General features: G+C 44.6%; 1 protein-coding gene and 2 long non-coding RNA genes across 8 annotated transcripts in view; 1 reads left to right on the forward strand and 2 right to left on the reverse strand.

The window, feature by feature from the left end:
- The window catches only part of PAQR8 (progestin and adipoQ receptor family member 8), a 45,471-nt gene extending 40,478 nt beyond the window's left edge, over nucleotides 1–4,993 (reverse strand). For all 6 annotated transcript variants that reach the window (XR_008711510.1, XR_008711507.1, XR_008711508.1 and 3 more), the window contains exon 1: nucleotides 4,139–4,993. The gene's annotated coding sequence lies outside the window, so the exon portion shown is untranslated. The remainder of the gene's footprint in view (nucleotides 1–4,138) is intronic.
- Nucleotides 4,994–12,020: 7,027 nt separating this feature from the next.
- On the forward strand, nucleotides 12,021–19,154 carry LOC129647571 (uncharacterized). The gene is made up of 3 exons (XR_008712351.1): nucleotides 12,021–12,602; nucleotides 17,427–18,143; nucleotides 19,061–19,154. It is a non-coding gene; the product is annotated as an uncharacterized LOC129647571 (long non-coding RNA).
- LOC129647570 (uncharacterized) lies at nucleotides 12,599–17,446 on the reverse strand. Its single transcript, XR_008712350.1, has 3 exons — nucleotides 17,365–17,446; nucleotides 15,774–15,861; nucleotides 12,599–12,765 (listed from the first exon to the last, which is right to left on the reverse strand). It is a non-coding gene; the product is annotated as an uncharacterized LOC129647570 (long non-coding RNA).
- Nucleotides 19,155–19,656: the final 502 nt, after the last annotated feature.

The following is a 19,656-nucleotide window of genomic DNA, read 5'->3' on the forward strand; positions in this document are numbered from 1 at the left end:
CCACCAGCTTTTTACCAAACTGTTACACCTAATACACACTCAAAACTGGACTTTTCATATTTTAAAATACGTGCATGCTTGGTTGCTAAGTCACGTCAGACTCTTTGCAACCCCATGGACTATAGCCCACCAGGTTCCTCCGTCTAAGGGATTTTCCAGGCAAGAATACTGGAGTGGGTTGCCATTTCCTTCTCCAGGGGATCTTTCTGACCCAGGGATTAAACTGGAGTCTCCTGCTTGGCAGGTGGATCCTTTACCTCTGGGAAGCCCAATAGGAATTCAAAATAAAGTAGCTTGCTATGGTTGCTGTTAAGGTCACTCTTAAAACACTCCTTAGAGGACAGGTTCATTTGCAAAGCCCAGCCACAGGGACTATCATTACTTGGACATTATAAATTTTTACATGGCTTAAAAGGAATTATAATACAAAACGATCAATAAGCACTCTTAATAACACAAAGAGCTAGACTCTATGGAGCACTGATTATGTAAGGGACACTGATCTCAGGGTTCTACACACACGAATCTTACTTCATCTTCATCACAGCCGCATGAGGTACCTGCTCGTCATATCTTCATGTTAGGGTAAGAAAATGGAGGCCAAGAGAGGTGAGTATTTTGTCCAAGATCACAGTTAAATCAAGATTCAAGCTATGGCTGTATTGAAACCTGTGGCTTCAATTCAACCTATGGCTGTATTATACAACCTGAGGGGGGAAAAATAGAATTTAGGGAAACAAAGGCAGAAAAGGGATATGTTGATTTTTCATGCTATGTGCTATGGAATCCCAAAACTAAAATGGATTTGCAGAAATCATTCTCTTCCCCTTGACTCTACATAGATCTTTTCACATAAAAACTTAGGTATCAGGCAATGATACCTAATTACCAATATTACCTATTGGTAATGCCCAATAGGGTAAATGACTTTCTGACTACCTTTTTTGCTGGAAAAAAACAAGTCTTTTGTTCATTTTGCTTTTGGTAAAAAATACAAGGGGATGGAAACTGCCTGGTACAGAGGACATGGAAGGGGAAAAGAAAGGCTGATTTTCTCCAACCCTATAAGCTATAAGGTGTTGGTGTGTGTTAAGTCACCTCAGTCATGTCCGACTCTTTGCAACCCTATTGATTGTAGCCCGCATGCTCCTCTGTTCATGGGATTCTCCAAGCAAGAATACTGGAGTCGGTTGCCATGCCCTCCTCCGGGGCTCTTTCTGACCCAGGGATGGAACCTGAGTCTCTTATATCTCCGGCATTGGCAGGCAGGTTCTTTACCACTAGCACCACCTGGGAAGCCCCCAAACCATAAGGTACGACAGAGTATAACACTCTGTGTTCAGTTGCTGCTGTGTCCGACTCTTTGTGACCCGTTCCTCTGTCCATGGGATCTCCCAGGCAAGAATACTGGAGTGGGTTGCCATCTCCTCCTCTAGGACCAGTTTTTTTTTTTTTTTTTAAAATGCACCAGAGCACAAACAATCAAATGAAGGCTGCATTTCAAAGCAACTACTTTACAATCCTAAACACATACTCTTTACTGGATGACCCCTGTAGAACTGCTAGCCCTTCAAGAGGACTTTCATTACTTTAATGGACACACTTCCTATAACAACCCCAATTCTCCACCAAAGTTGGCTCCACACAAGTGTTTGGCTGTTTCCCAACTGCGGAAGGTTTGCCATCACAGAGGCAATTCAGTCAACGTGTTGCCAACTCTGAAGGCAACTCCAAAGCAGGGCTCCAAAATTATTCTCGGCAATGACAGCATCACTAGAATTAGTACACAGCTTGCCACGATGAGGGGTGAGAAAGAAAGGGTGAAACACGAATTTATTTGAATGTATAAATACTTAGGTACTTATTCTAACATTTGGATAAAGAATTGGAAGAATCAGCTAGCTATATGTCCAAGTGGATAAATATGCTACCGTAATAATGATAATGCAGATTTTGGTGCAAGGTTCTGACCACCCCCTGATGGAAAAAAAACTTGTCCTGAAATGACACCTGTGAAATTGAATAGATCACTTTACCGTTAACTCGCATACTTATTGATGAGCTTTCCTCTGAATGAAGAAAAAAAAAAAATGGGCCCACCATATTAAAAAGTGAAAGTGTTATTCGCTAAGTTGTGTATTGTGTACAACTCTTTGTGAACTCATGGACTGTAGCCTGTCAGGCTCCTCTGTCCATGGGATTTCCCAGGCAAGAATAATGGAGTGGGTAGCTATTCCTTTCTCTAGGGAATCTTCCTCACCCAGGGATCAAACCCAGATCTCCTGCATTGCAGGCAGATTCTTTACCATCTGAGCCAAATACTAGATGACAAAAGTCTTTGGTCCTCCCAGGAAGCTCGAATCTCAGTGTATACTAGAGGATGGACCTATATCTACAGCAGAAAAGAAAAGGAGTAGAGCCCATTCCCTCCCCCTCCCACTGCCCCTTAAAGCCCAGGAACCCCCTCAGGGAGAAATCTACTTAACAGGATTCCCAAGGCCCTAGGTCTTCCTGAATTAGTTGTTATATCAAATAATTAAGGTAATTACCACCCATAATTAACCATATAGAATACATTAATATAAGATGTCAATATTATTTAACTAGTAAAAGAGAGCCAGACACCTAAGACAAACAACAGGGGAGAAAAAACAAGATAAAGCAGACAGTGCACTGGTCATTTGTTTATATTCAGACAGACTCTAGAATGCCCATTCACTGAGGTCCTGAGCAGGCTAGCGCCCCACCAGGTGACCTGGTCAAGGGTGCAGCAACTCAGGGGTGGGTCCAGGCTGTGGACATCCTAAGAGGGCAGTCAAGGGCAGTCCACCTTCCATGCAGGTAACTCCTTTTCACTCCACTAAAGGGAGCCCTCGCCAACAGAAGCAATCCAAAAGTATAATACTCATGTTTACTAGACCGTGGAATGCAATGCATTTGTGGGCGGTTAGTTTGTATGTGTGTACGCTGAAACCTTCCTGATTTTCCTCCAGTTTTTACTCAGAAACAACCTCTCACAAAGTACAAAAGAGGAGGAAGCAAGCAGCACATGTGGATCTAAAAATTACACACACTTTTATTATGAGTTACACACACACACACACACACACACAGGTAGAGCTTACCTATACAATTTGAAAACTCACTCCAGAGCTATTCTGAGCTATAAGCCCAGACTCTTCTCATCGGATCCCTGGGCAAAATCACTTCTAACCCAGCTCAGAAATATGAGACGCAACCCTAAGCCTGTCCAGTCCACAGGTCTCCCTTTTGTGAGTCTGTGCCTGAGGGCCACAGATGCTTAGGGCACTGCAGTGCCCACGCAGGTCTGCCAGGTGCGCCCCTCTCCGGTCCCCCTGCCTAAGTTGCCAACACTGCCCGAGCTCGCTAGGTGGAGGGTCCCTACCCAACCCCGTCCAGGGTGGCCCTTCCTGCTCCCTTGAGAGGATGTCCTCTTGAGATGGCCATGACCCCACCGAGTGGGCTGCGTCCCCTAGGCCGAGATGTTCCCTGAGTGCCCGCCCTACAGCTCCGCGGGCCACCTCGGACCCCCGCCGCGGCGTTCTAGCTCTCCAATCCCGCATCCTCCAGAACAGAACCCCGGGTTCTCCGCACAGCTCCGCTCCCCGCACCCGCCCTCTAGGCGAAACCCCCTCCATCCTTTCCCGGAGAAGTCACTCGCGTCGCCCCACCCTCCCCTGTCCGGGGCTCCCCTCCCTGGGGCTTCTCTCCTGCCCCGCCCGCCTCGGGCTTCCTCTCTCCGCACTCCCTTCCCGGGTTCTGCTCCCCTCCGCCCTGCGGAGGGCGCCCCGAGAAGGCCGACTGGGCAGCCCTCATTCCGCACCCCTGGGGACCTCTCCAATCTCAGGATCCTAACCCCGAGGTCCTCCAGGATCGGGTTTCGGGACGCCCCAACTTCGAGTTCCTGACCCTCTGCCTCGCCTTCAAGGCTCCTGGACGCCCCAGCACCGGAGGCATGTTGACTCCCCGCCCCCGGGCTCCTCTACCTCGCGATGCTCCTCCGGGGGCCCCCACAGTCGCGATCTTGACATCTCGGTTCTTGCGCCCTGGGGCTCCCCAACAGCCGGGTCCTGACCCGCCTCCCTCCGCTCACCGCGCCGCCAGCCCAGGGACTCACCGGCAGCGGCGGCCGAGCCCGTGCACGCAGCCCAGCCCGCACTCCCGGTCCAAGATCCCGCTCCCAGCTTCCTGCAGGCGGCGGTGACTGCGGCCAGCGCGGGTCGGAGGAGCGGCGGGGAAAGAGGGGCCAGCCGGGGGCGGGCTCCGCCCGGCTCCGCCCCTTCCCGGCCCGGGGGCGGGATGCGCAGACCCACGCACCCACCGCCGCCGCGGGTGTTGCCGGCGAGGAAGTTGACTTACGCCTCTTCCTTCCAGCTGGGGGTCAGGCCCGCAAGGCCCCCTTTCGGCGGCTGAAGGCCCGAGGGGACAGGAGAAAAAGAGACGAGTCAGCCGCTGTCCTGGTCTTTCCGGGTGTGGGGGTTGGGGGGGCACTGCAGAAGTCTTTCCGGAGGGGGAAAAGCAACAACCTTCTCCTTTTAAGACAGAATCCAATCTACTCTTAAAGCACTCAAATCTGCACATTCAGGGTCATTCTGCCCATGAAATCATGTTATGACTTGCCGAGGAGGGCGACTGTCGACACACACTTTCACACCCCTGAGACCCATCCTCGAAGGACTCCCCTATGACACGATCCATACAAACACACCTCTTACACTGACAGGCCGTCACCCACTTCTATACCCCCATCTCCTCTAGCAGGTTCCGATAAGCATGACCTACGTCCACAAGGGACGGAGTGGAGGTGGTCAGGAGAGGAATTTCCACGTTTGGTCCTCCCCAGACTTGTCCCCTTCCTGCATTGCTGTCCATGTGTTACCATAAGGAAAATACACTTAAGATATTGGAGCACAGGGGAGCATGGTGGTCCGGTGGTTAAGACTCCTTGCTCCTAATGCAGGGGGGCGGGATACATCCCTGGTCAGGAAACTAGATCCCACATGCCACAACTAAGACCTGGTGCAGTCAAAAAAAAAAGAAGAAGAAAGAAAATAGGAGCAATTAACAAATCAAACTGGCTTTGCTGTTAAAAAAATCAGTCATTATCATTATCTGGACAAAAAAAAAAAGAGACTCATCAGATCCTGGGAAGATGACCTGCACTAGAGTTACCTTAAGAGATTCCTTTAATTCACTTCATGACTCTGTTGAGACAGGCAGGCCCAACTCCTGTCTGTTGAAACCTGGCACTTTTCCATTATATACCCTATGAAACCACCTAGATGTGGAATCTAAAAAAAATACAAAGTATTTGCAAAACAGAAACAGACTCACAGGCATAGAAAACAGACTTGTTCTGGATAGCTGTATGGGATTAAGGGATTCAAACTACTATGTGTAAAAATAGATAAGCAATAGGGATATGCTGTATAGCACAGGAAATTATAGCCATTATCTTATAAGAACTTATAATGGAATAAATTCTGCAAAGATACTTAATCACTATGCTGTACACCTGAAACAAATGTAATATTGTAAGTCAACTGTACTTCAATTTAAAAAATTGAGATCTAACTAAAAAGAAATAATAAAACTTGCTTTCCTAAATACACATAACATTAAATTAAAAACATTTTAATTGTGGTAAAATATGCATAATATCGCTGGAGGAGGGACTGGCAACCCACTCCAGTGTTCTTGCCTGGAGAATTCCAAAGCAGAGGAACCTGGAGGGCTACAGTCCATAGGGTTGCAGAGTCAGACAGGACTGAATCAACGTAACACCTCATGCATAATATAAAATTGACCACCTTAATCATTTTTTAAAATGTACAGTTCATTACTGTTAAGTACTTTCATATCTTTCATGCCTTTTAAAACTACTTGGGGGACTTCTCTGGTGGTCCAGTGGTTAAGAATCCACCTTGCAATGCGGGGGCCATGGGTTCAATACTTGGTTGGGGAAATAAGAGCCCGTATGCCATGGAGCAACTAAGCCCATCAGCCACAGCTACTGAAGGCCCTGTACTCTGGAGTCTACATACTCTGGAGGCCGAACACCACAACTAGAGTCCATGCATTACAAGGAAAATCCCACACAGCCAGATAAATAAAATACATAACTACTAAAAAGCTACTTGCATCTCATACTGGCTCCTTTCATTTCCTACTCTGAAATGCTGTCTCACTTCGGTTTGGGCAGTACAAGTGACACTTTTGTAACTCTGGAAAAAAGAATGACCTTCTTATTTTTGAATCATTGTAAGAGGCTCTTGGATCTTTCATAGAAGGGTTGACATAAAATTCATATTTTAAGCCAAGAAAAACTTTAAGCATAAAACTTTTTCTCTGCTCTTTGGCCTCCTCCCTCCCCTCTACCATTCTTTGTGCAATGGCATTCTGCATTAGCCAGACTGCCCAGTGGCAGAAATACCTGCTCAAACATAAACATCAATTGTTCTTTGGATGCCAACCACATGAGTCCTCAGAAGATAACATTCCTTTGTCAGTCCTTCAGGGGTCACCATGATCTACCACTCACCTCGTACCTGCAGACATCTTCGGTGAACTTTGAGTATGATAACAACATATCATTTCCGTTAAAGATAGTGATGGATGCTAAACGGACTGGTTAGCGATCTGGGGAGATACTGGGCCACGCCTACTGGAAGCTCTTCACTTAAATACTTATTTATGACCTTATCAATACTACTAACTATATTACTTGTATTCTGCCTATTGCAGAGCCTGGCAGGCTACAGTCCATGTGGTCACAAAGAGTTGGACACGACTGAGTGACTTAACACAGCACACTGTACAAGATGATTGTTTCTTGCATTACTAGATGTGTAATGATGATTAGCTGACTTGAAACAACTGATCAAAGATACAGTTTTATAAGATCAATGATTAGAATAATGTAACTCTAGATGTAGGGAGGGGCTTCCCATGGGGCACTTATTGTAAAGAACAGGAGACAGAAGAGATGCGTGTTCCATCCCTGGGTTAGGAGGATCCCCTGAAGAAGGGCATGGCAACCCACTCCAGTATTCTTGCCTGGAGAATCCCATGGAGAGAGGAGCCTGGTGGGTTATAGTCCATAAGGTCACACAGAGTTGGACACGAGTGAAGTGACTTCACTCTTTGTGACCCCATAGACTCTGTAGCCCACCAGGCTCCTCTGTCCATGAGATTCTCCAGGCAAGAATACTGGAGTGCATTGCCATTCCCTTCTCCAGGGGATCTTTTTGACCTAGGGATTGAACTCATGTTTCTTATGTCTATTGCATTGTTAGATGGGTTCTTTACCACTAGTGCCACCCAGAAAGGCCCAGTCTCTCTTCTGGATAAATATTAATAGTTCCTGACTAAAGAGTTACCAATGGCAAACTGAAAAAAATGATAAAGTGACCAAGCCAGAAAACTTCATATTATTAATAAAATGATATGAATTGCTAAATCCCAGCAATATTTGATGTGTACACATGTTTATTTTAACATTTGTTCTGAAATGAGACTTGAATGTATGTAATTGGACTGTATATAATTGGATCATGATAATTGAATGGCAAATTAACCTGTGGATATTAAAATATGAAGACTTTTCTCACTCTTCAGTAGAAATTTGTAACTAAGGGGACTTTCCTGGTGGTCCAGTTGCTAAGACTCTGTGCTTCCAATGCAGGGGGCTCAGGTTCGATCCCTGGTCAGGGAACTAGGTCCCACATGCCTCAACTAAAGATTCCTGCATGCCACAACTAAGACCTGGTGTAGCCAAATAAATAAATATTTAAAAAAGAAAGAAAGAAAGAAAGTTGCATCTAAGATGGCTCAGAGTAAATGGCCCAGATGGTTCCCTTCTTCAAAGGTCCTGAAAATTGTGTTTCTTCCATTCGCTTTGCTCCTAATTCTTAATCATTTTATCCTGGGATGGGAGGCGGGGAGGGGGATGGGAAAGTCAGAACAATTGAACTTCAAAGACTGATGTCAGAAATTTTGAAAAGTAAATGTTTTCCAGTCTATCCAACTCTGATTCAATCCAGACTGGGTTTTAAAGGAAGATTTTGGAGGGAAATTTCTCAGAATTTATGGCTAGAAAAGGGAAGTCATGTGAACTTACCCAGGATGGAAAACTGATGTTGAAACTTTGGACTTTGCCACTCCCTCGTTGGTGTGTTGCTAGGGAAGGTATTAATACACACCCTCTCATAGCTCATTTCAGTCAATCATATATCATCTAAATTAAGCTGATGAGCAAAGCCATGCAGCATCCTCTATTGAACAGCTGAGACTCAGAGTCTCGTGCCATGGCAGAGTGTTCAGTCCCTAACATTTTAGCTGATTTCTGTCTAGAGGACTTATCCTGGCTCTCAGTTCCTTCAAACAGGATGAAAGGTGAAAAGGGCAATGTTGGACAAGCAGGATAACAATCACATTATTCATACTTGATTCTGGCCTGGTTTCAGAGTTTTAATGATTTAATAAAGAAAAAAAAGTCAATACTTCAATTGACCAGTTTAATTCAGCTGGTGTTTACTGAATCTCTTTTTACAGCTTAGCGGGAAGTTAGAGGGAAGAAGGGACCTGTCCAGATGAGACTGGTATGGGGCAGATAATTTGGAATCTTCTCCATATTTATGCCTCTCTGAAAGAGCTCAGGGACCTGGGTGTTGGGCCAGGTTTAAAGCTTTCAGTTCGGTTGAGGGTGACCTTTGGTCTAATGAGACAGCATCTTTTTATTTTTTTGAGACATAGCGTGTTGAGCTGACTTCTTATTTTGTTACCTCATTTTGTAATTCCCTATCTACTTCCTTAGCACCTCCACTGGACTGTAAGTTTCTAGAGAACAAGGTTTATGGACATGCTGCTGCTGCTGTTGCTGCTGCTGCTGCTAAGTTGCTTCAGTCGTGTCCGACTTTGTGCTACCCCAGAGACGGCAGCCCACCAGGCTCCCCCATCCCTGGGATTCTCCAGGCAAGAACACTGGAGTGGGTTGCCATTTCTTTCTCCAATTATGGACATGCTATTAATTGCCAAACTCATGTTATCTAACACATAGTACAGGCTTAAAAAATATTGCTGAATAAATGAACTAACATGCATGCTATGTCGCTTCAGTCGTGTCTGACTCTGGACTCCATGGACTGTAACCCGCCAGACTTCTCTGTCCATGGGATTCTCCAGGCAAGAATACTGGAGTGGGGTGCCATTTCCTTCTCCAGAGGATCTTCCCCAACCAGGGATCAAACCCGGGTCTCCCACATTGTAGGCACCCGACCGAGGAATGGAATCCATGTCTCTTATGTCTCCTGCATTGGCAGGTAGGTTCTTTACCACTAGAGCCACCTGGGAAGCCATATAACATGGAAGGAAGGAAGTAAAGTCGCTCAGCTGTGTCTGACTCTTTGCCACCCCATGGACTGTAGCCTACCGGGCTCCTCCCATGGGATTTTCCAGGCAAGAGTACTGGAGTGGGGTGCCATTTCCTTCTCCAGAGGATCTTCCCCAACCAGGGATCAAACCTGGGTCTCCCACATTGTAGGCAGACGCTTTACTGTCTGATCATATCTGGAATTCAGTCCATGATCATTTACTCCAGAACCCTTAGAGGATGCTAAATCTAGAAATGAACTAGAAGGGCAAGCACCCCAGGCATGAAAAAAACTATTGAGGAGAAACACGTTCCTGTCTAGGAGAGAGGAAGAAAGAAGGACAAAGGATGAACGGAGTTAATTCTGAATCCTTAGTAGGATGTGCTACAGAAAAGACAGAAATTTTTTTAAAGTGTTGAATGGAAGTGAAGTAAAGTGAGATGTAGGCATGTAGCCTTTGGAAGGAACATTCAGAAGAATTCCAATTAAAGCAAAAGTCTCCTCCTTCATCGGCCTCCCAACTAAGTTGAACTTCTCTCATTACCCTTCCTACCAGCCTGGAATCCTTCAGCTCCGAGGACAACAGGGAGGAACCCAAAAGCCACTCAGGTTCGGGACCCAACTTCATCAGGCCTGTCTCTCCAAACACTCTTGAGAGACTACAAGAATTATGGAGTCTTGCTAATGCCAACCAAAATTTCTAGCAGGAAGTTTACAAGGCAAGTAGTCCATGGGTAAGATATAATGACTGAGGGAGGCCTGACCAAATTAACTAGGGTCTGTGCATGAGACAGGAGACCCAGGTTTGACTCCTGGGTCCGGAAGATCCCATGGAGAAGGAACTGGTAACCCAGTATTCTTGCCTGGAAAATCCCTTGGACAGAGGAGCCTGGTGGGCTACACACCATGGGGTCACAGAGAGTTGGACACAACTGAGCGACTAAACAGCAACAAAAACCCTCATAATGATTTTTCTGAATGATGATTTTGCCAGAAAACTTAATTTTCCTTTTCACAGTTCTCAATATTTTTCAAAAATAGCCTTAATAAAATAAATACACAAATGAATGGCTGTTGCCCATTATTCTGGACCTAAGTATAATTCTCATGGGCTATAATTTATAGTAGATTATTACAGGATGGAAATATAATAAAGTTAATTATAGCAATTGTAGGGTGCTTTGTGGGCACTGTGCTTCTGAACTTATAACAACAACAAACAAGAATCTTTATTCTCTTTTTTAAATAGACGTTACAAGAGGTAACCTGCTCAAGGCAGTCATAAACCGTGTCGGCATCACTCCCTCATCAGTGGAACCACAGGAACAGGCGGCAGGGAGGTCAGTCTCTTCGAGCTCAGATTCCAGGAACCCGAGGTTCTTGCGGGGAACACGAGTGCAGTGGGCAATGTGTCCCTTCTCCTCACAGCCACTGACGGGCAGGACTGTCTCTCCTGACCAGCTCCTTTGGATCCCTTCCTCCTGCACTCCCGTTTAATACTGCAGTCAACAGCTCTTGCCCCACCATTAAATCAGGGCTGGAGGACAATGGTGCCAACTGATTCAATTTTACTGAGACTGAATCCAGTAAACTTTGCAGGGAGATGAGGCTTGGCTGTTTTAAGTCTTTCTCTCCCATCATTCTCCTTCCCTTCTCTTTAGACAAATCCAATTATCCCAACCCTTCTACATTTCTGAGCAGGGGCCAGCGAATTGTTTAGGTGAGAAGGGAAGCACCTTATCAGGATGCCCTGAGGATAATGAATAAGATTTAGTCTGGGTCAAAGGGATGCGTGGCAATTTTTCAATATGCAGCATTCTGTTCTTAATTCCTTCAGCTATTCAGAAATGATTCATTGAAAATGACCTAGGCGCTAAGCACTTTGGTAAGACCTAAAGGTAAAGAGATGAGCATGACACAGCCGTCATCCTCCATCTATCGGTGAGGACACACTTAAACCAATAATTGCCCTCCAGCATTACAAAGGCTGTAGGAGAGGCGCCCTGAATGTTATAGAAAAAGCAGAAGACAGACACCTAGCCCCCAGTCACCTAATTTTTTGTGTTAAGAGGGTCAGTAAAAGCTCCAAGGTGAGCCATGAAGTATAAGGTTGAATAAACTGATAAGACGGGAGAGAAGCATTCCAGCCTGAGGGCACAGTAGGTGGGAGAGCACAGAGGCTCAATAGCCTGACTGTGGAGGGAATGGCAATAGCTAGTGTGTAGGCACACATGGGTGCAACCCCTGCTCACACTCCTCAATGGAAGGATGCGATGGTACCGTGATCGTTCATGTGCTGGTACCAAAACAACCAAGTAGCTTTTTATTGTTGGTAGCTATCAGCACAGGCTTCCAGGTGATGCTAGTGGTAAAGAACCCACCTGCCAATAAGAGACATGGCTTCCATCACTGGCTTGGGAAGACCTCCTGGAGAACATGGCAACCCACTCCAGTATTCTTGCCTGGAGGATCCCATGGACAGAGAAGCTTGGTGGGTTATCGACCGTAGGGTTGCAAAGGGTTGGACACGACTGCTGACTTAGCATGCACACACAGCTATCAGCACATATGGGATATAAAAGAAAGTAAAAGCAGTTCTTTGTTTTGGGCATGTTCCAACTTGTATAAAACCCTCACAGGAAGAGACCTTGGGGGGCAGCTCTTCTTACCCAACCAGTTCCTCTAACTCACATCACAAGACTCGATGTCAGCATGCCCAGAGGCAACATGGTCCACACCCAGAGGAAGCAGGGGCGGGGAGCCATCTCTCCTCTCTGGTACTTTCTGTCTCTTTTCCGCCTCATTTCTTTGGTCCATTTAAACTCTTTTGTTCCCTCCTCTCTCTGCGTTGCCCAGGGTCCCTCTTCTTCTTGCACAGAAGCTTAGGGAGGCTGTCAGTCCCTCAGTTCCATCCGCTTCTGCTGCTGGACTGAATGAGGGCTTCAGTCAAGTGGGTGGCAGTCAAGTGGGTGGCAGACAGAGGCCATGAATGGGTCAAATCCTGAAAGATCTTCAGAACTTTAATGTGGCCTTAGTTCAGCTACCTGGCAACAAAGCACTGGTGAATTTTTAAATGAAGTCTGTCAATGAGTCTGCCTTGGGAAGCATGCTCAACTGGTGTTGAGTAGACTATGGAGATGGGGAGAAACTGGAGAAAGAAAATCCATCCTCTGAGCACATGGGAGAAGCCATGGTGGTGAGATTGAAGAGGTAAGCAGGGGTCACTTTATGAAGGACATGTTATGTCCTGGCAAGGAATTTGAACTACACAATGATTCTCCATCCGAGTTAGGAAGAGGACCAACTCCCGTTATCAGTCACTGCAGCCCTTCTTCTGGTAGGAGCATATTATAGCCTTCAGGTTTGTTGAACACTATAGGAGACAAAATATTATAAACAAGGAAATTGCATGAGGAGGTGTTTTGTTTTTGAATGGTCTTTCTAGCAGCAGGGTGGGAGAAGGATTTGAGACTAGCAAGGCTGGTGGCATGAGAAATTGGGACAAGGAGACCAGTTAGGAAGCAACCGAGGTCATGTAGACAGGCTTGAAGGAAGACAAGAGTACTTTGAATGAGGAGCAAACACTGGCTTTGAGAGGTATTTAGGAGGCAAAATCAATAGCATTTGGTGCATAATAACAGGTGGGAGTTGGCTCCCTCTATCCCCCAGGCCACTGTTCTCATCTCACTGTGTCTGAATGATCTATCCCATGGTCCTCCACAAGGGCTGGAACCATATGTGTCTCATTCCCAGCTGCATGTCCAGCACAAGCCTGTGCCTGATATGTGCCAGGTCCTTAAAGACGATTTGCGAATGGATGAACAAATGATTGAATGATATAAAGAATGACTCACACATGGATGCCTTACATGACTGAGTGGTCAGTGAACCCATCACCTGAAGGAGGAAATACAAGAAGAAGAGAAAGTTAGGGTCCAACATTGCAATTTTATTTTCATTATGTTGGGTTTGAGGTACCTATGGGGAATCTCCAGGAAGGTTTCAGCTGCAGGGGAGTCCTAGGCTGGTGTAACAGATTAGGGAACTGTCCGTGAATAAACGAAATATTCGCACCGAAGTATAGAAGGAAAGAAGAGAAAGAAAATTTTTCTAAACAGAAGGCTTATTTTTTAAAATGTGTCTTTGCTATTGTTTTTGTTTTGTTGAGACATAGTTCACCGATTTGAAGTGAATTTGAAGTATGCTGCTGCTGCAGCAGCTGCTGCTAAGTCGCTTCAGTCGTGTCTGACTCTGTGCGACCCCATAGACGGCGGCCCACCAGGCTCCCCCATCCCTGGGATTCTCCAGGCAAGAACACTGGAGTGGGCTGCCATTTCCTTCTCCAATGCATGAAAGTGAAAAAATAAAGTGAAGTCGCTCAGTTGTGTTCGACTCCTAGTGATCCCATGGACTGCAGCCCACCAGGCCCCTCCTCCGTCCATGGGATTTTCCAGGCAAGAGTACTGGAGTGGGTTGCCATTGCCTTCTCCAGAATTTGAAATATAGTTATGCTTTTTTGTATACTCACAAGGTTGTGCAATAGCCACAACTAACTCCAGAACATTTTCCTCATCCTCAAAAGAAATCCTATACATGTTAGGAGTTCCTCCCCATTCCCTCTTCCCTCTAGCCCTGGGCAACCACCAATTCTCTTTCGGTTTCTATGGGTTTTCCTACTGTGGTTATTTCATATAAGTGGAATCATACAATATGTGACTTTGTGTCTGACTTTTTTCACTCAGCATAATGTTTTCAAGGTTCATCCATATTGTGGCGTGTGTCAGTACCTCATTCCAGAGGCTGGTGTTTAAGCTTGAGCAAAGTTTCTTGCAGTCCCATCCTTGACTTAGAAAAAGCTCTTGGACCTTTTGAATACATCCGTCAACGTCCACTGATCGGTCCCTTCATTAATCCACAGGATTTAGAAATTCTTTACATTGAGAGGAGATATAGAAAGTATTCTCAGCCACACCCTGTCAGTGTCCCTGACTCTCCCGTCCACAGGGAGCTCTTCTACCCCTGACTCACAGCGCACTCACTGGGTGCCCTCTATAATCAGTGCCTGGTTCTGTAAATTCTTCCTGTCTCACTCAAATCAGAGTGAAAGCTCCTAGAGGCAGAGGGCAGGGAGTGTTCTGTGCTGTATTTTCCTTTTTTTGGTTGCAGCATTTAGCACACAGTTGTGCTGATAGAAAACAAAATGGCACTTAACTAATCCCTCTAATTGCTAAAAAAAAAAAAGTTTCCAAGAACACTCTGCTTTTAACATGGGCTTTGGCTATTTTTTCATAGACTCTGGACAGACCACTCTTAGATTAAAAGCCCAATTCATGATTATTTTCCATCTGCTGGGAACTGGTCCTCTTCTTTCCCCATTCCAGACTAGACTGGTCCAGCTGCGCTGGTTGTTTAGGGCTGGTGTCCATTCTCAGTGACTGAAGCCATCTCACACCAGTTGTTAAGAATTCTCAACATCGTTCCTGCACTACCACCCGTATTGACAGTAAGAGGCCCCCAGCAGCTACTTTTTTTTTTTCCAATATGACAAAATCATCCTGGTCACAGGTAGATGGTCAGGAAAAGGAACCTGACCCAAGCTTTGCCAGTTAGACTCCTTTCAAGAGGAATTTGGGTCTGGTTCCTCTTGAGTCTGTGTGATATTTAGAACAACAACAAAAGGTAAATTTAGGAGCATATAGACTGGAAACCAGACAAAGACAGTCTGAATAGATGAAAGATAAAACAAACCAGTGAGGGAGTCCTGCAGAGAAGAGCCCACAAGTGAAGGATCTAGAGTCTTGCGGCCATACAAGCCCCTGGTTCTAATTCATTCTTGCAGGCTGGTTGCATCTTTGCCCTTGGGTTCCCTTAAATGTCTGTGTATCTCTATGTGTTGATTTAATTTATTGAGGTATTATTATTCTTGTTTGAGGGTGGGGAAACCAGAAAGGAGAAGCACTTGTGTTTTATTATTTATTCTCTCCCCCCACCCCCTCTATCCCACCAACTCCCACCCTTTCAGGCAGGCCTGTGATCAGCTGGCATGTACCTTTGCATCTCTAGCAGCTGTTAGATATTTTTAATATCATCTTTGCTTTTCAAACCCACATTCCTGCACCTACACACACCCTATCCTTCAGTTCCTGCAAGCGCAATGGGATGGAGGGTCCGAACCAGGTTTCTGTTTGAATCAAAGAAAATTTACTAAGGTTCCCTCTGTTACACTCTGGTGTTTTGATAACTCTCTCTCTTTAGCTTTTGCTAGCTCATGCGAATTTCTGTTCAGTTCAGTTCAGTCGCTCAGTCGTGTCCGACTCTTTGCGACCCCACGGACAGCAGCACGCCAGGCTTCCATGTCCATCACCAACTCCCAGAGCTTACTCAAACTCATGTCCATGGAGTCGGTGATGCCATCCAACCATCTCATCCTCTGTCATCCCCTTCTCTTGTCTTCACTTTTGTAAGATCTCTGAGAAATAAAAGTCATGAATTTCTGTTATTTGTCACAAAAAGACTTCTAAATTGAAAATGGTTTTAATACAGACATCAGGAATAGAATTGGAAGAGACTTTAGGAATCACTCCATGATTTGATGGATAAGAATACTCAGGTCTGGAAAGCTAAAGAAACGTGAGTGATATCACACAAGTGTGTCTGAGTGGAGGCAGTGGCCTCATTTTCCCTTCAGTTGTCTTTTGCTTTACCATTCTCTCTCCTTCTCGATCTCACACCTGTGGTTTCAGGCAAATACGAAAAACACATTATTTAATGATGAGAGAAATATTAATTAATGCTTATACTACTTACCCTAATAAATATCACTCATAGGGAGATAAAACTGCACTTTAGGGGGTGCACAGCCATTTTGAATCTATCTGTCGAATTGGTAGGAAATTTGAGTCTTGCTGACAAGCAAGAATTGATGCACACTGTGGAAAGGTGGTTTAATACTATAACGATCAAATCAAGGCAACACTGAACTGATTGTAAGAGGTTTTCCTTGCCGACTGCCAAGCCCTCTCAAGCCTCCCTGCCTGGTAACTCCACGCCCAGCAACTGTCTTTTCATTATGATTTCCACTTCCACATTCTGCAGCCTCTGTCTTAGTTTAAGCTCATCAGAGGAAAGTGAGGAAACCTAGAATATCTCGCGTCATCTATCACTGGCCGTGACACAGTTCTTTGATTGGTTAAGTCCCAGCATGGCTGCAGGCAGCATATGGAATACCAGACACAGTATAATGTCTGAGATCTAGCCAGGTGCTCCGAGCATGCCAAGGTGAAACACAATTACAGCCTGTAGACACTCCCCATGTCTGCCAGGATGGAGTACCTCTCACCTAAGGGCATATCTAAGATAGCAAGCCGGATGGACTCACGAGGTTTAGTTGACCCCCTCAAGGTAAAGATCCTGTATTTTGACCGCACTTGGGTTACAACATTCAGTGCAACTGTAAGTACATCATTTACATCTTCGGCTTCAGTTTGTTTATTCAAACGACACCATTAACTTGCTTCTGAATCCCTGTTCTTCAGAATCTCATAGCCTTGTCTACACTATGTATTTTGTTAAATACTTTTTCATTTGTCACCAAAAGAATTCTATTTAGCTTAGGCTATAAATTGTCCACCCTGCTATAAATTGTCCACCCTAGGCTATAAATTTCTTAAAAGCAAATACTATCAAATTTTTGTACACTGTCAAAAAATAAAAGCATTTAAAAATCAAGTAAAATCTTGAGTAGACTATTTCCTGCTATTTTTTTTTTTTTTGCCACATGGCACAGCTTATAGGATCTTAGTTCCCCAATCAGGGATCAAACCCTGGCCCTAGACAATGAAAATGCTGAGTCCCAATTACTGAACCACCAGGGAATTCCCTAGTACTACTCCTTAATGATACCTCAATTCAATTTAGCAACAATATATCAACTCCCTTCTGTATTGGTGATGGTTTCTACTGGCATCTTTACCTTCAGAAGCTCAGCCTCCCTCAAATGGCGGTGCTGACAATCACATCCCTTCCCTTTTCCAGGCCTGCGGGTCAGGAATGGATCCAGACTGGCCAATCAGAGTTTCCTAACCCCTTGGCAGCAGGGACGAATCTAATCCAAAATGGACCATTGGGTGTTGTCTCTGGGACTAGCAAGAATCACTAATAAAGAGACACACTTTTTTTCTGCATCATCTGCTTATCAAGGACCATGTAAACCGAATGCTGCCATTGGGATAATCACCACCATTTTGAAAGACTTTGCCTGAGGAAAGAAAATCTGCTGGACTTGGCTCTGGAAAAACTTCTATTAGTACAGGACAAAGTCAGGATCCCTTTTATCTTCCTCTCTTCTGACCTGAATGCACGTGTTATGGTTGGAGCTGAAGCAGCCACCTTGAGGGAAAGACAAAGAGCATCATAATGACATCAGTCTTCTCATCTTCAAGCCACCCAAACAGTATCTAGCAACTACCTTACTGTAATCAGGGGTTGGAAAACTACAGCCCTCATGCTAACTTTGTGTTCCTATGCCTTTGAGGCACGAAGAACTGTGTGACGACCAAGCCAGGGCATCCTTCTATACCCTTGGTCCCCCATCTGCCCCCCTCATGGCATGGAACATCTCGAATCCCCTATACCTATAAAGACTGTAGCTCAAGGTGGTGAAAAAATCTCATTTCTCACTCTTGTGACAAAAGGAACATTTTTACTACAACCAACATTTTTTTAAAGAATGAATGGAATATAAAAGAAAAGGTAATGTATTATACATAGTAATGGTAAGTATTGTTTTGTAAAACTTATCTTTAGTTATATGTGTGTATTTACATATACTATATATAGGGTTAGAATATAATAAATACACATATATATTCACTTAGATTATATATACTATATAATTATAAATTATATTATACATATAATGCATATTTTATAATATATAATGAATACACTATATATTAGTGTATATATACAAGCATATTAGTATATAAAATATAACACATGGTTATACATTATATGATATATAAAGACATGTATAATATGTGCATTTTAAGCATTTTGAGTGTATATATAAACATACATATAACTAAAACAAATGTTTTACAAAACAGTTTTTACCCTTACTATGTGTAATACACTATATTCTCTTCTTTTTATATATTCTACGCTTTATATAGAGCTGGTAGTATTATATATTATGATATTTCTTACTATGGGTGATGATAAAAAGTGAAGAGTTTAAGAAACTGTAATGGTGAAAAGCTGGCTGGGGCTAGACTGTGCATGTCAGTCTGAGGAATTCTGGCTTAAAGCTGCCTTCTATGTGGCACCCTGGGGACTTTTCAGGAAGGAGATGGTGTAACCAGATACATGGAAACAAGAGTTTGAGGGGGAGAGAGACCCCTTGGTGGGCAGTGAATTCCAAAGGTACCAGGAGGCAGAAAAGAGAGTGTAGAAGTTGAGGTTCTTTCTGTGAAGGTGACAGAAATTCAACTCAGAGAAGCTGAGTCTGTTTATTGCTGGCACAGCTGAGAAGAACATGAGGGCATTTCAGAGAGTTAAATGTTATAAGCTGCAGGAAAGCGGAGCTTTGGTGACTCCTTGTGTGGGGACTCCTTGCTGTTAAGCCTCTCCTTCTCTCTCTGAGCTTGACCTCGTTCTTCCCTGCACAGAGGCCCTCGGAATGTGGTGGTGAAGACAGCTCCCAAGCAGACTGGATTCATTTCCCTCTCCAGCTTAGCAAGCCTACAGGACTTTGTCCAGAATCAGGTCATCAATCCGAGTAAATGACTCTGAGAGGCTCTGCTTTGGTCGCCTGCCCATTCCTTGTACTGAACCTATTACACGATTTTAGTTAGAAAGCTTTGGGCTGGGAGCTGTAGAATATCCATTTTTAGGTGGCTTAACTATTGAGGATAATATAATATTTTACTTACATGAAATTCTGAGGTAGGTTACCTTTGATTAAGTGATTATGATTAGTGAGTCTATGATGTCAGGGTCCCAGGTGAGCTTCTCTGCTGTTCTTTGAGTTTCTAAGAATCATCTCCTCGTATAACAAGCTCCAGGGCCGGAAGCAGCAAGTCCTTGACTTGAATTTATATTTAGGATGAAGAGAGCTTCCAGAAGTGCTCTCTTCAGCTTCATCAGTTAGGATTGTGTCATTGATGCACGCTCAGTTAATCATTGCTGAGGCAAATGGAATAAACAAGACTGGCTTAGACCAATCGGCCCTCAAAGGGTTGGAGAGGGACCTCAAAACCTAAAA

The sequence above is a fragment of the Bubalus kerabau genome, chromosome 3 (genome assembly GCF_029407905.1).
Source record: "Bubalus kerabau isolate K-KA32 ecotype Philippines breed swamp buffalo chromosome 3, PCC_UOA_SB_1v2, whole genome shotgun sequence".
NCBI lineage: Eukaryota > Metazoa > Chordata > Mammalia > Artiodactyla > Bovidae > Bubalus > Bubalus kerabau.